This window comes from Heterodontus francisci, chromosome 28, assembly GCF_036365525.1.
Source record: "Heterodontus francisci isolate sHetFra1 chromosome 28, sHetFra1.hap1, whole genome shotgun sequence".
Taxonomy (NCBI): Eukaryota; Metazoa; Chordata; class Chondrichthyes; order Heterodontiformes; family Heterodontidae; genus Heterodontus; species Heterodontus francisci.
In genome coordinates, this window is record NC_090398.1 from 69,273,226 (window position 1) to 69,292,788 (window position 19,563).

The window sequence follows — 19,563 nt, forward strand, 5'->3', positions numbered from 1 at the left end:
ACAATTAACTGGAATATTATCACCTGTGTATTAGTGATGATATCTAATTTAACAATTAACTGGAATATTATCCCCTGTGTATTAGTGATGACATCTAATTTAACAATTAACTGGAATATTATCACCTGTGTATTAGTGATGATATCTAATTTAACAATTAACTGGAATATTATCACCTGTGTATTAGTGATGACATCTAATTTAACAATTAACTGGAATATTATCACCTGTGTATTATTGATGTCATCTAATTTAACAATTAACTGGAATATTATCACGTGTGTATTAGTGAGGATATCTAATTAAACAATTAACTGGAATATTATCACCTGTGCATTAGTGATGACATCTAATTTAACAATTAACTGGAATATTATCACCTGTGTATTAGTGATGACATCTAATTTAACAATTAACTGCAATATTATAACCTGTGTATTAGTGATGACATCTAATTTAACAATTAACTGCAATATTATCACCTGTGTATTAGTGATGACATCTAATTTAACAATTAACTGGAATATTATCCCCTGTGTATTAGTGATGACATCTAATTTAACAATTAACTGGAATATTATCACCTGTGTATAAGTGATGATATCTAATTTAACCATTAACTGGAATATTATCACCTGTGCATTAGTGATGACATCTAATTTAACAATTAACTGGAATATTATCCCCTGTGTATTAGTGATGACATCTAATTTAACAATTAACTGGAATATCATCACCTGTGTATTAGCGATGACATCTAATTTAACAATTAACTGGAATATTATCACCTGTGTATTAGTGATGACATCTAATTTAACAATTAAATAGAATATTATCACCGGTGTATTAGTGATGACATCTAATTTAACAATTAACTGGAATATTATCCCCTGTGTATTAGTGATGACATCTAATTTAACAATTAACAGGAATACTATCACTTGTGTATTAGTGATGATATCAGATTTAACAATTAAATGGAATATTATCACCTGTGTATTAGTGATGAGATCTAATTTAACAATTAACTGGAATATTATCACCTGTGTATTAGTGATGACATGTAATTTAACAATTAACTGGAATATTATCACCTGTTTATCAGTGATGACATTTAATTTAACAATTAACTGGAATATTATCACCTGTGTATTAGTGATGATATCTAATTTAACAATTAAATTGAATATTATCACCTGTGTATTAGTGATGATATCTAATTTAACAATTAACTGGAATATTATCACCTGTGTATTAGTGATGATATCTAATTTAACAATTAACTGGAATATTATCACCTGTGTATTAGTGATGACATCTAATTTAACAATTAACTGGAATATTATCACCTGTGTATTAGTGATGATATCTAATTTAACAATTAACTGGAATATTATCACCTGTGTATTAGTGATGACATCTAATTTAACAATTAACTGGAATATTATCACCTGTGTATTAGTGATGACATCTAATTTAACAATAAACTGGAATATTATCACCTGTGTATTATTGATGATACTTAATTTAACAATTAACTGGAATATTATCCCCTGTGTATTAGTGATGACATCTAATTTAACAATTAACTGGAATATTATCACCCTGTATTAGTGATGACATCTAATTTAACAATTAACTGGAATATTATCACCTGTGTATTAGTGATGATATTTAATTTAACAATTAACTGGAATATTATCACCTGTGTATTAGTGATGACATCTAATTTAACAATTAACCGGAATATTATCCCCTGTGTATTAGTGATGACATCTAATTTAACAATTCACTGGAATATTACCACCTGTGTATTAGTGATGACATCTAATTTAACAATTAACTGGAATATTATCACCTGTGTATTAGTGATGACATCAAATTTAACAATTAACTGGAATATTATCACCTGTGTATTAGTGATGACATCTAATTTAACAATTAACTGGTATATTATCACCTGTGTATTAGTGATGACATCTAATTAAACAATTAACTGGTATATTATCACCTGTGTATTAGTGATGACATCTAATTTAACAATTAACTGGAATATTATCACCTGTGTATTAGTGATGATATCTAATTTAACAATTAACTTGAATATTATCACCTGTGTATTAGTGATGACATCTAATTTAACAATTAACAGGAATATTGTCACCTGTGTATTAGTGATGACATCTAATTTAACAATTAACTGGAATATTATCACCTGTGTATTAGTGATGACATCTAATTTAACAATTAACTGGAATATTATCACCTGTGTATTAGTGATGACATCTAATTTAACAATTAACTGGAATATTATCACCTGTGTATTAGTCTGCCTGCAATGAATTTGGCCTAACCATCAGCCTCAAGAAAACGAACATCATGGGGCAGGATGTCAGAAATGCTCCATCCATCAATATTGGCGAACACGCTCTGGAAGTGGTTCAAGAGTTCACCTACCTAGGCTCAACTATCACCAGTAACCTGTCTCTAGATGCAGAAATCAACAAGCGCATGGGTAAGGCTTCCACTGCTATGTTCAGACTGGCCAAGAGAGTGTGGGAAAATGGCGCACTGACACGGAACACAAAAGTCCGAGTGTATCAGGCCTGTGTGCTCAGTACCTTGCTCTACGGCAGCAAGGCCTGGACAACGTATGCCAGCCAAGAGCGACGTCTCAATTCATTCCATCTTCGCTGCCTTCGGAGAATACTTGGCATCAGGTGGCAGGACTATATCTCCAACACAGAAGTCCTTGAAGCGGCCAACATCCCCAGCTTATACACACTACTGAGTCAGTGGCGCTTGAGATGGCTTGGCCATGTGAGCCGCATGGAAGATGGCAGGATCCCCAAAGACACATTGTACAGCGAGCTCGCCACTGGTATCAGACCCACCGGCCGTCCATGTCTCCGTTATAAAGACGTCTGCAAACGCGACATGAAATCGTGTGACATTGATCACAAGTCGTGGGAGTCAGTTGCCAGCATTCGCCAGAGCTGGCGGGCAGCCATAAAGACAGGGCTAAATTGTGGCGAGTCGAAGAGACTTAGTAGTTGGCAGGAAAAAAGACAGAGGCGCAAGGGGAGAGCCAACTGTGCAACAGCCCCAACAAACAAATTTCTCTGCAGCACCTGTGAAAGAGCCTGTCACTCCTGAATTGGCCTTTATAGCCACTCCAGGCGCTGCTTCACAAACCACTGACCACATCCAGGCGCGTATCCATTGTCTCTCGAGATAAGGAGGCCCAAAAGAAAATAAGTATTAGTGATGACATCTAATTTAACAATTAACTGGAATATTATCCTCTGTGTATTAGTGATGACATCGAATTTAACAATTAACAGGAATATTATCACCTGTGTGTGAGTGATGATATCTAATTTAACAATTAACTGGAATATTATCACCTGTGTATTAGTGATGACATCTAATTTAACAATTAACTGGAATATTATCACCTGTGTATTAGTGATGACATCTAATTTAACAATTAACTGGAATATTATCACCTGTGTATTAGTGATGATATCTAATTTAACAATTAACTGGCATATTATCACCTGTGTATTAGTGATGACATCTAATTTAACAATTAACTGGAATATTATCACCTGTGTATAAGTGATGATATCTAATTTAACTATTAACTGGAATATTATCACCTGTGTATTAGTGATGACATCTAATTTAACAATTAACTGGAATATTATCCCCTGTGTATTAGTGATGACATCTAATTTAACAATTAACTGGAATATTATCACCTGTGTATTAGTGAGGATATCTAATTAAACAATTAACTGGAATATTATCACCTGTGCATTAGTGATGACATCTAATTTAACAATTAACTGGAATATTATCACCTGTGTATTAGTGATGATATCTAATTTAACAATTAACTGGAATATTATCAACTGTGTATTAGTGATGACATCTAATTTAACAATTAACTGGAATATTATCACCTGTGTATTAGTGATGACATCTAATTTAACAATTAAATAGAATATTATCACCGGTGTATTAGTGATGACATCTAATTTAACAATTAACTGGAATATTATCCCCTGTGTATTAGTGATGACATCTAATTTAACAATTAACTGGAATATTATCACCTGTGTATTAGCGATGACATCTAATTTAACAATTAACTGGAATATTATCACCTGTGCATTAGTGATGACATCTAATTTAACAATTAACTGGAATATTATCACCTGTGTATTAGTGATGATATCTAATTTAACAATTAACTGGAATATTATCACCTGTGTATTAGTGATGAGATCTAATTTAACAATTAACTGGAATTTTATCACCTGTGTATTTGTGATGACATCTAATTTAACAATTAACTGGAATATTATCACCTGTGTATTACTGATGTCATCTAATTTAACAATTAACTGGAATATTATCACCTGTGTATTAGTGATGATATCTAATTTAACAATTAACTGGAATATTATCCCCTGTGTATTAGTGATGACATCTAATTTAACCATTAACTGGAATATTATCCCCTGTGTATTAGTGATGACATCTAATTTAACAATTAACTGGAATATTATCCCCTGTGTATTAGTGATGACATCTAATTTAACAATTAACTGGAATATCATCACCTGTGTATTAGCGATGACATCTAATTTAACAATTAACTGGAATATTATCACCTGTGTATTAGTGATGACATCTAATTTAACAATTAACTGGAATATTATCACCTGTGTATTAGCGATGACATCTAATTTAACAATTAACTGGAATATTATCACCTGTGTATTAGTGATGACATCTAATTTAACAATTAACTGGAATATTATCACCTGTGTATTAGTGATGATATCTAATTTAACAATTAACTGGAATATTATCACCTGTGTATTAGTGATGAGATCTAATTTAACAATTAACTGGAATATTATCACCTGTGTATTAGTGATGACATCTAATTTAACAATTAACTGGAATATTATCACCTGTGTATTAGTGATGACATCTAATTTAACAATTAACTGGAATATTAGCACCTGTGTATTAGTGATGACATCTAATTTAACAATTAACTGGTATATTATCACCTGTGTATTAGTGATGATATCTAATTTAACAATTAACTGGAATATTATGACCTGTGTATTAGTGATGACATCTAATTTAACAATAAACTGGAATATTATGACCTGTGTATTAGTGATGACATCTAAATTAACAATTAACTGGAATATTATCATCTGTGTATTAGTGATGACATCTAATTTAACAATTAACTGGATTATCACCTGTGTATTAGTGATGATATCTAATTTAACAATTAACTGGAATATTATCACCTGTGTATTATTGATGACATCTAATTTAACAATTAACTGGAATATTATCACCTGTGTATAAGTGATGATATCTAATTTAACTATTAACTGGAATATTATCACCTGTGTATTAGTGATGACATCTAATTTAACCATTAACTGGAATATTATCCCCATTGTGTTAGTGATGACATCTAATTTAACAATTAACTGTAATATTATCCCCTGTGTATTAGTGATGACATCTAATTTAACAATTAACTGGAATATTAACACCTGTGTATTAGTGATGATATCTAAATTAACAATTAACTGGAATATTATCACCTGTGTATTAGTGATGATATCTAATTTAACAATTAACTGGAATATTATCACCTGTGTATTAGTGATGACATCTAATTTAACAATTAACTGGAATATTATCACCTGTGTATTATTGATGACATCTAATTTAACAATTTACTGGAATATTATCACCTGTGTATTAGTGATGATATCTAATTTGACAATTAACTGGAATATTATCACCTGTGTATTAGTGATGACATCTAATTTAACAATTAACTGGAATATTATCACCTGTGTATTAGTGATGACATCTAATTTAACAATTAACTGGAGTATTACCAGCTGTGTGTTAGTGATGACATCTAATTTAACTATTAACTGGATTATCACCTGTGTGTTAGTGATGACATTTAATTTAACAATTAACTGGAGTATTATCACCTGTGTATTAGTGATGATATCTAATTGAACAATTTTTGGAATATTATCAGCTGTGTATTATTGATGTCATCTAATTTAACAATTAACTGGAATATTATCACCTGTGTATTAGTGATGACATCTAATTTAACAATTAACTGGAATATTATCACCTGTGTATTATTGATGTCATCTAATTTAACAATTAACTGGAATATTATCACCTGTGTATTATTTATGTCATCTAATTTAACAATTAACTGGAATATTATCACCTGTGTATTAGTGATGATATCTAATTTAACAATTAACTGGAATATTATCACCTGTGTATTAGTGATGACATCTAAATTAACAATTAACTGGAATATTATAACCTGTGTATTAGTGATGACATCTAAATTAACAATTAACTGGAAATTTATCACATGTGTATTAGTGATGACATCTAATTTAACAATTAACTGGAATATTATCACCTGTGTATTAGTGATGATATCTAATTTAACAATTAACTGGAATATTATCACCTGTGTATAAGTGATGACATCTAAGTTAACGATTAACTGGAATATTATCACCTGTGTATTAGCGATGACATCTAATTTAACGATTAACTGTAATATTATCACCTGTGTATTAGTGATGACATCTAATTTAACAATTAACTGGAATATTATCACCTGTGTATTAGTGATGATATCTAATTTAACAATTAACTGGAATATTATCACCTGTGTATTAGTGATGACATCTAATTTAACAATTAACTGCACTATTATCACCTGTGTATTAGTGATGACATCTAATTTTACAATTAACTGGAAAATTATCACCTGTGTATTTGTGATGACATCTAATTTAACAATTAACTGGAATATTATCACCTGTGTATTAGTGATGACATCTAATATAACAATTAACTGGAATATTATCACCTGTGTATTAGTGATGACATCTAATTTAACAATTAACTGGAATATTATCACCTGTGTATTAGTGATGACATCTAATTTAACAATTAACTGGAATATTATCACCTGTGTATTAGTGATGACATCTAATTTAACAATTAACTGGACAATCACCTGTGTGTTAGTGATGATATCTAATTTAACAATTAACTGGAATATTATCCCCTGTATCAGTGATGATATCTAATTTAACAATTAACTGGAATATTATCACCTGTATATTAGTGATGACATCTAATTTAACAATTAACTGGAATATTATCACCTGCGTATTCGTGATGACATCTAATTTAACAATTAACTGGTATATTATCACCTGTGTATTAGTGATGACATCTAATTTAACAATTTACTGGAATATTATCACCTGTGTATTAGTGATGATATCTAATTTAACAATTAACTGGAATATTATCACCTGTGTATTAATGATGATATCTAATTTAACAATTAACTGGAATATTATCACCTGTGCATTAGTGATGACATCTAATTTAACAATTAACTGGAATATTATCACCTGTGTATTAGTGATGACATCTAATTTAACAATTAACTGGAATATTATCACCTGTGTATTAGTGATGATATCTAATTTAACAATTAACCGGAATATTATCCCCTGTGTATTAGTGATGACATCTAATTTAACAATTAACTGGAATATTATCACCTGTGTATTAGTGATGATATCTAATTTAACAATTAAGTTTAGTTTAGTTTAGTTTAGAGATACAGCTCTGAAACATGCCCTTCGGCCCACCGAGTCTGTGCCGACCATCAACCACCCATTTATACTAATCCTACATTAATCCCATATTCCTATCACATCCCCACCTGTCCCTATATTTCCCTACCACCAACCTATGCTTGGGGCAATTTATAATGGCCAATTAACCTATCAACCTGCAAGTCTTTGGCATGTGGGAGGAAACCGGAGCACCCGGAGGAAACCCACGCAGACACAGGGAGAACTTGCAAACTCCGCACAGGCACTACCCAGAATCGAACCCGGGTCCCTGGAGCTGTGAGGCTGCGGTGCTAACCACTGCGCCACTGTGCCACCTGTGTATGAGTGATGACATCTAATTTAACAATTAACTGGAATATTATCACCTGTGTATTAGTGATGATATCTAATTTAACAATTAACCGGATTATCCCCTGTGTATGAGTGATGACATCTAATTTAACAATTAACTGGAATATTATCACCTGTGTATTATTTATGTCATCTAATTTAACAATTAACTGGAATATTATCACCTGTGTATTAGTGATGATATCTAATTTAACAATTAACTGGAATATTATCACCTGTGTATTAGTGATGACATCTAAATTAACAATTAACTGGAATATTATAACCTGTGCATTAGTGATGACATCTAATTTAACAATTAACTGGAATATTATCCCCTGTGTATTAGTGATGACATCTAACTTAACAATTAACTGGAATATTAACACCTGTGTATTAGTGATGATATCTAATTTAACAATTAACTGGAATATTATCAACTGTGTATTAGTGATGATATCTAATTTAGCAATTAACTGTAATATTATCACCTGTGTATTAGTGATGATATCTAATTTAACAATTAACTGGAATATTATCACCTGTGTATTAGTGATGACATCTAATTTAACAATTAACTGGAATATTATCACCTGTGTATAAGGGATGACATCTAATTTAACAATTAACTGGAATATTATCACATGTGTATTAGTGATGATATCTAATTTAACAATTAACTGCAATATTATCACCTGTGTATTAGTGATGACATCTAATTTAACAATTAACTGGAATATTATCCCCTGTGTATTAGTGATGACATCTAATTTAACAATTAACTGGAATATTATCACCTGTGTATTAGTGATGATATCTAATTTAACAATTAACTGCAATATTTTCCCCTGTGTATTAGTGATGAAATCTAATTTAGCAATTAACTGGAATATTATCACCTGTGTATTTGTGATGAAATCTAATTTAACAATTAACTGGAATATTATCACCTGTGTATAAGTGATGACATCTAATTTAACAATTAACTGGAATATTATCACCTGTGTATTAGTGATGATATCTAACTTAACAATTAACTGGAATATTATCCCCTGTGTATTAGTGATGACATCTGATTTAACAATTAACTGGAATATTATCACCTGTGTATTAGTGATGATATCTAATTTAACAATTAACTGGAATATTATCACCTGTGTATTAGTTATGACATCTAATTTAACAATTAACTGGATTATCACCTGTGCATTAGTGATGACATCTAATTTAACAATTAACTGGAATATTATCACCTGTGTATTAGTGATGATATCTAATTTAACGATTAACTGGAATATTATCACCTGTGTATTAGTGATGACATCTAATTTAACGATTAACTGGAATATTATCACCTGTGTATTAGTGATGACAACTAACTTAACAATTAACTGGAAATTTATCACATGTGTATTAGTGATGACATCTAATTTAACAATTAACTGGAATATTATCACCTGTGTATTAGTGATGATATCTAATTTAACAATTAACTGGAATATTATCACCTGTGTATAAGTGATGACATCTAAGTTAACGATTAACTGGAATATTATCACCTGTGTATTAGCGATGACATCTAATTTAACGATTAACTGTAATATTATCACCTGTGTATTAGTGATGACATCTAATTTAACAATTAACTGGACAATCACCTGTGTGTTAGTGATGATATCTAATTTAACAATTAACTGGATTATTATCACCTGTGTATTAGTAATGACATCTAATTTAACAATTAACTGGAATATTATCCCCTGTATCAGTGATGATATCTAATTTAACAATTAACTGGAATATTATCACCTGTATATTAGTGATGACATCTAATTTAACAATTAACTGGAATATTATCACCTGCGTATTCGTGATGACATCTAATTTAACAATTAACTGGTATATTATCACCTGTGTATTAGTGATGACATCTAATTTAACAATTTACTGGAATATTATCACCTGTGTATTAGTGATGATATCTAATTTAACAATTAACTGGAATATTATCACCTGTGTATTAATGATGATATCTAATTTAACAATTAACTGGAATATTATCACCTGTGCATTAGTGATGACATCTAATTTAACAATTAACTGGAATATTATCACCTGTGTATTAGTGATGACATCTAATTTAACAATTAACTGGAATATTATCACCTGTGTATTAGTGATGATATCTAATTTAACAATTAACCGGAATATTATCCCCTGTGTATTAGTGATGACATCTAATTTAACAATTAACTGGAATATTATCACCTGTGTATTAGTGATGATATCTAATTTAACAATTAAGTTTAGTTTAGTTTAGTTTAGAGATGCAGCTCTGAAACATGCCCTTCGGCCCACCGAGTCTGTGCCGACCATCAACCACCCATTTATACTAATCCTACATTAATCCCATATTCCTATCACATCCCCACCTGTCCCTATATTTCCCTACCACCAACCTATGCTTGGGGCAATTTATAATGGCCAATTAACCTATCAACCTGCAAGTCTTTGGCATGTGGGAGGAAACCGGAGCACCCGGAGGAAACCCACGCAGACACAGGGAGAACTTGCAAACTCCGCACAGGCACTACCCAGAATCGAACCCGGGTCCCTGGAGCTGTGAGGCTGCGGTGCTAACCACTGCGCCACTGTGCCACCTGTGTATGAGTGATGACATCTAATTTAACAATTAACTGGAATATTATCACCTGTGTATTAGTGATGATATCTAATTTAACAATTAACCGGATTATCCCCTGTGTATTAGTGATGACATCTAATTTAACAATTAACTGGAATATCATCACCTGTGTATGAGTGATGACATCTAATTTAACAATTAACTGGAATATTATCACCTGTGTATTAGTGATGACATCTAATTTAACAATTAACTGGAATATTATCACCTGTGTATTAGTGATGATATCTAATTTAACAATTAACTGGAATATCATCACCTGTGTATTAGTGATGATATCTAATTTAACAATTAACTGGAATATTATCATCTGTGTATTAGTGTTGATATCTAATTTAACAATTAACTGGAATATTATCCCCTGTGTATTAGTGATGACATCTAATTTAACAATTAACTGGAATATTATTACCTGTGTATTAGTGATGACATCAAATTTAACAATTAACTGGAATATTATCACCTGTGTATTAGTGATGACATCTAATTTAACAATTAACTGGAATATTATCACCTGTGTATTAGTGATGAGATCTAATTTAACAATTAACTGGAATATTATCCCCTGTGTATTAGTGATGATATCTAATTTAACAATTAACTGGAATATTATCCCCTGTGTATTAGTGATGACATCTAATTTAACAATTAACTGGAATATTATCACCTGTGTATTAGCGATGACATCTAATTTAACAATTAACTGGAATATTATCACCTGTGTATTAGCGATGATATCTAATTTAACAATTAACTGGAATATTATCACCTGTGTATTAGTGATGAGATCTAATTTAACAATTAACTGGAATATTATCACCTGTGTATTAGTTATGACATCTAATTTAACAATTAACTGGGTTATTATCACCTGTGTATCAGTGATGATATATAATTTAACAATTAACTGGAATATTATCACCTGTGTATTAGTGATAACATCTAATTTAACGATTAACTGGAATATTATCACCTGTATATTAGTGATGACATCTAATTTAACGATTAACTGGAATATTATCACCTGTGTATTAGTGATGACATTTAATTTAACAATTAACTGGAATATTATCACCTGTGTATTAGTGATGACATCTAATTTAATAATTAACTGGAATATTATCACCTGTGTATTCGTGATGATATCTAATTTAACAATTAACTGGAATATTATCAACTGTGTATTAGTGATGATATCTAATTTAACAATTAACTGTAATATTATCACCTGTGTATTAGTGATGATATCTAATTTAACAATTAACTGGAATATTATCACCTGTGTATTAGTGATGACATCTAATTTAACAATTATCTGGAATATTATCACCTGTGTATTAGTGATGACATCTAATTTAACAATTAACTGGAATATTATCACCTGTGTATAAGGGATGACATCTAATTTAACAATTAACTGGAATATTATCACATGTGTATTAGTGATGATATCTAATTTAACAATTAACTGGAATTTAATCCCCTGTGTATTAGTGATGATATCTAATTTAACAATTAACTGCAATATTATCACCTGTGTATTAGTGATGACATCTAATTTAACAATTAACTGGAATATTATCACCTGTGTATTAGTGATGATATCTAATTTAACAATTAACTGCAATATTATCCCCTGTGTATTAGTGATGAAATCTAATTTAGCAATTAACTGTAATATTATCACCTGTGTATTAGTGATGATATCTAATTTAACAATTAACTGGAATATTATCACCTGTGTATTTGTGATGAAATCTAATTTAACAATTAACTGGAATATTATCACCTGTGTATTAGTGATGACATCTAATTTAACAATTAACTGGAATATTATCACCTGTGTATTAGTGATGATATCTAATTTAACAATTAACTGGAATATTATCCCCTGTGTATTAGTGATGACATCTAATTTAACAATTAACTGGAATATTATCACATGTGTATTAGTGATGAGATCTAATTTAACAATTAACTGGAATATTATCACCTGTGTATTAGTGATGATATCTAATTTAACAATTAACTGGAATATTATCACCTGTGTATTAGTGATGATATCTAATTTAACAATTAACTGGAATATTATCACCTGTGTATTAGTGATGACATCTAATTTAACAATTAACAGGAATATTATCACCTGTGTATTAGTGATGATATCTAATTTAACAATTAACTGGAATATTATCACCTGTGTATTAGTGATGATATCTAATTTAACGATTAACTGGAATATTATCACCTGTGTATTAGTGATGATATCTAATTTAACAATTAACTGGAATATTATCACCTGTGCATTAGTGATGACATCTAATTTAACAATTAACTGGAATATTATCACATGTGTATTAGTGATGACATCTAATTTAAGAATTAACTGGAATATTATCACCTGTGTATAAGTGATGACATCTAATTTAACGATTAACTGGAATATTATCCCGTGTGTATTAGTGATGACATCTAATTTAACAATTAACTGGAATATTATCACGTGTGTATTAGTGATGACATCTAATTTAACAATTAACTGCACTATTATCACCTGTGTATTAGCGATGACATCTAATTTAACAATTAACTGGAATATTATCACCTGTGTATTAGTGATGACATCTAATTTAACAATTAACTGGAATATTATCACCTGTGTATTAGTGATGACATCTAATTTAACAATTAACTGGAATATTATCACCTGTGTATTAGTGATGATATCTAATTTAACAATTAACTGGAATATTATCACCTGTGTATTAGTGATGATATGTAATTTGACATTTAACAGGAATATTATCACCTGTGTATAAGTGATGACATCTAATTTAATGATTAACTGGAATATTATCCCCTGTGTATTAGTGATGATATCTAATTTAACAATTAACTGGAATATTATCCCCTGTGTATTAGTGATGACATCTAATTTAACAATTAACTGGAATATTATCACCTGTGTATTAGTGATGACATCTAATTTAACAATTAACTGGAATATTATCACGTGTGTATTAGTGATGACATCTAATTTAACAATTAACTGCACTATTATCACCTGTGTATTAGCGATGACATCTAATTTAACAATTAACTGGAATATTATCACCTGTGTATTAGTGATGACATCTAATTTAACAATTAACTGGAATATTATCACCTGTGTATTAGTGATGACATCTAATTTAACAATTAACTGGAATATTATCACCTGTGTATTAGTGATGATATCTAATTTAACAATTAACTGGAATATTATCACCTGTGTATTAGTGATGATATGTAATTTGACATTTAACAGGAATATTATCACCTGTGTATAAGTGATGACATCTAATTTAATGATTAACTGGAATATTATCCCCTGTGTATTAGTGATGATATCTAATTTAACAATTAACTGGAATATTATCCCCTGTGTATTAGTGATGACATCTAATTTAACAATTAACTGGAATATTATCCCCTGTGTATTAGTGATGACATCTAATTTAACAATTAACTGGAATATTATCACCTGTGTATTAGTGATGACATCAAATTTAACAATTAACTGCACTATTATCACCTGTGTATTAGTGATGACACCTAATTTAACAATTAACTGGAAAATTATCACCTGTGTATTTGTGATGACATCTAATTTAACAATTAACTGGAATATTATCACCTGTGTATTAGTGATGACATCTAATTTAACAATTAACTGGAATATTATCCCCTGTGTATTAGTGATGACATCTAATTTAACAATTAACTGGAATATTATCACCTGTGTATTTGTGATGACATCTAATTTAGCAATTAACTGGAATATTATCACCTGTGTATTAGTGATGACATCTAATTTAACAATTAACTGGAATATTATCACCTGTGTATTAGTGATGATATCTAATTTAACAATTAACTGGAATATTATCACCTGTGTATTAGTGATGATATCTAATTTAACGATTAACTGGAATATTATCCCCTGTGTATTAGTGATGATATCTAATTTAACAATTAACTGGAATATTATCCCCTGTCTATTAGTGATGATATCTAATTTAACAATTAACTGGAATATTATCACCTGTGTATTAGTGATGATATCTAATTTAACAATTAACTGGAATATTATCACCTGTGTATTAGTGATGATATCTAATTTAACGATTAACTGGAATATTATCCCCTGTGTATTAGTGATGATATCTAATTTAACAATTAACTGGAATATTATCCCCTGTGTATTATTGATGACATCTAATTTAACAATTAACTGGAATATTATCACCTGTGTATTAGTGATGACATCTAATTTAACAATTAACTGGAATATTATCACCTGTGTATTAGTGATGACATCTAATTTAACAATTAACTGGAATATTATCACCTGTGTATTAGAGATGACATCTAATTTAACAATTAACTGGAATATGATCACCTGTGTATTAGTGATGACATCTAATTTAATAATTAACTGGACAATCACCTGTGTGTTAGTGATGATATCTAATTTAACAATTAACTGGATTATTATCACCTGTGTATTAGTGATGACATCTAATTTAACAATTAACTGGAATATTATCCCCTGTGTATCAGTGATGATATCTAATTTAACAATTAACTGGAATATTATCACCTGTGTATTCGTGATGACATCTAATTTAACAATTAACTGGAATATTATCACCTGTGTATTAGTGATGACATCTAATTTAACAATTAACTGGAATATTATCACCTGTGTATTCGTGATGACATCTAATTTAACAATTAACTGGTATATTATCACCTGTGTATTAGTGATGACATCTAATTTAACAATTAACTGGAATATCATCACATGTGTATTAGTGATGACATCTAATTTAACAATTAACTGGAATATTATCACCTGTGTATTAGTGATGATATCTAATTTAACAATTAACTGGAATATTATCACCTGTGTATCAGTGATGACATCTAATTTAACGATTAACTGGAATATTATCCCGTGTGTATTAGTGATGATATCTAATTTAACGATTAACTGGAATATTATCACCTGTGTATTAGTGATGACATCTAATTTAACGATTAACTGGAATATTATCACATGTGTATTTGTGATGACATCTAATTTAACAATTAACTGGAAAATTATCACCTGTGTATTTGTGATGACATCTAATTTAACAATTAACTGGAATATTATCACCTGTGTATTAGTGATGACATCTAATTTAACAATTAACTGGAATATTATCACCTGTGTATTAGTGATGACATCTAATTTAACAATTAACTGGAATATTATCACCTGTGTATTAGTGATGATATCTAATTTAACAATTAACTGGAATATTATCACCTGTGTATTAGTGATGATATCTAATTTAATGATTAACTGGAATATTATCCCCTGTGTATTAGTGATGATATCTAATTTAACAATTAACTGGAATATTATCCCCTGTGTATTAGTGATGACATCTAATTTAACAATTAACTGGAATATTATCACCTGTGTATTAGTGATGACATCTAATTTAACAATTAACTGGAAAATTATCACCTGTGTATTTGTGATGACATCTAATTTAACAATTAACTGGAATATTATCACCTGTGTATTAGTGATGACATCTAATTTAACAATTAACTGGAATATTATCACCTGTGTATTAGTGATGATATCTAATTTAATGATTAACTGGAATATTATCCCCTGTGTATTAGTGATGATATCTAATTTAACAATTAACTGGAATATTATCCCCTGTGTATTAGTGATGACATCTAATTTAACAATTAACTGGAATATTATCACCTGTGTATTAGTGATGACATCTAATTTAACAATTAACTGGAAAATTATCACCTGTGTATTTGTGATGACATCTAATTTAACAATTAACTGGAATATTATCACCTGTGTATTAGTGATGACATCTAATTTAACAATTAACTGGAATATTATCACCTGTGCATTAGTGATGACATCTAATTTTGATGACATCTAATTTAACAATTAACTGGAATATTATCACCTGTGTATTAGTGATGACATCTAATTTAACAATTAACTGGAATATTATCACCTGTGTATTCGTGATGATATCTAATTTAACAATTAACTGGAATATTATCACCTGTGTATTAGTGATGATATCTAATTTAACGATTAACTGGAATATTATCCCCTGTGTATTAGTGATGATATCTAATTTAACAATTAACTGGAATATTATCCCCTGTGTATTAGTGATGACATCTAATTTAACAATTAACTGCGCTATTATCACCTGTGTATTAGTGATGACATCTAATTTAACAATTAATTGGAATATTATCACCTGTGTATTAGTGATGACATCTAATTTAACAATTAACTGCGCTATTATCACCTGTGTATTAGTGATGACATCTAATTTAACAATTAAGTGGAATATTATCACCTGTGTATTAGAGATGACATCTAATTTAACAATTAACTGGAATATGATCACCTGTGTATTAGTGATGACATCTAATTTAATAATTAACTGGACAATCACCTGTGTGTTAGTGATGACATCTAATTTAACAATTAACTGGAATATTATCACCTGTGTATTCGTGATGACATCTAATTTAACAATTAACTGGAATATTATCACCTGTATATTACTGATGACATCTAATTTAACAATTAACTGGAATATTATCACCTGTGTATTCGTGATGACATCTAATTTAACAATTAACTGGTATATTATCACCTGTGTATTAGTGATGATATCTAATTTAACAATTAACTGGAATATTATCACCTGTGCATTAGTGATGACATCTAATTTAACAATTAACTGGTATATTATCACCTGTGTATTAGTGATGACATCTAATTTAACAATTAACTGGAATATTATCCCCTGTGTATCAGTGATGATATCTAATTTAACAATTAACTGGAATATTATCACCTGTGTATTCGTGATGACATCTAATTTAACAATTAACTGGAATATTATCACCTGTATATTAGTGATGACATCTAATTTAACAATTAACTGGAATATTATCACCTGTGTATTCGTGATGACATCTAATTTAACAATTAACTGGTATATTATCACCTGTGTATTAGTGATGACATCTAATTTAAAAATTAACTGGAATATTATCACCTGTGCATTAGTGATGACATCTAATTTAACAATTAACTGGTATATTATCACCTGTGTATTAGTGATGACATCTAATTTAACAATTAACTGGAATATTATCACATGTGTATTGGTGATGACATATAATTTAACAATTAACTGGAATATTATCACCTGTGTATTAGTGATGATATCTAATTTAACAATTAACTGGAATATTATCACCTGTGTATTCGTGATGACATCTAATTTAACAATTAACTGGAATATTATCACCTGTGTATTAGTGATGTCATCTAATTTAACAATTAACTGGAAAATTATCACCTGTGTATTAGTGATGATATCTAATTTAACAATTAACTGGAATATTATCACCTGTGTATTAGTGATGATATCTAATTTAACGATTAACTGGAATATTATCCCCTGTGTATTAGTGATGATATCTAATTTAACAATTAACTGGAATATTATCCCCTGTGTATTAGTGATGACATCTAATTTAACAATTAACTGCGCTATTATCACCTGTGTATTAGTGATGTCATCTAATTTAACAATTAACTGGTATATTATCCCCTGTGTATTAGTGATGACATCTAATTTAACAATTAACTGGAATATTATCACCTGTGTATTTGTGATGACATCTAATTTAACAATTAACTGGAATATTATCACCTGTGTATTAGTGATGACATCTAATTTAACAATTAACTGGAATATTATCACCTGTGCATTAGTGATGACATCTAATTTTGATGACATCTAATTTAACAATTAACTGGAATATTATCACCTGTGTATTAGTGATGACATCTAATTTAACAATTAACTGGAATATTATCACCTGTGTATTCGTGATGATATCTAATTTAACAATTAACTGGAATATTATCACCTGTGTATTAGTGATGATATCTAATTTAACAATTAACTGGAATATTATCCCCTGTGTATTAGTGATGACATCTAATTTAACAATTAACTGCGCTATTATCACCTGTGTATTAGTGATGACATCTAATTTAACAATTAATTGGAATATTATCACCTGTGTATTAGTGATGACATCTAATTTAACAATTAAGTGGAATATTATCACCTGTGTATTAGAGATGACATCTAATTTAACAATTAACTGGAATATGATCACCTGTGTATTAGTGATGACATCTAATTTAATAATTAACTGGACAATCACCTGTGTGTTAGTGATGACATCTAATTTAACAATTAACTGGAATATTATCACCTGTGTATTCGTGATGACATCTAATTTAACAATTAACTGGAATATTATCACCTGTATATTACTGATGACATCTAATTTAACAAATAACTGGAATATTATCACCTGTGCATTCGTGATGACATCTAATTTAACAATTAACTGGTATATTATCACCTGTGTATTAGTGATGATATCTAATTTAACAATTAACTGGAATATTATCACCTGTGCATTAGTGATGACATCTAATTTAACAATTAACTGGTATATTATCACCTGTGTATTAGTGATGACATCTAATTTAACAATTAACTGGAATATTATCCCCTGTGTATCAGTGATGATATCTAATTTAACAATTAACTGGAATATTATCACCTGTGTATTCGTGATGACATCTAA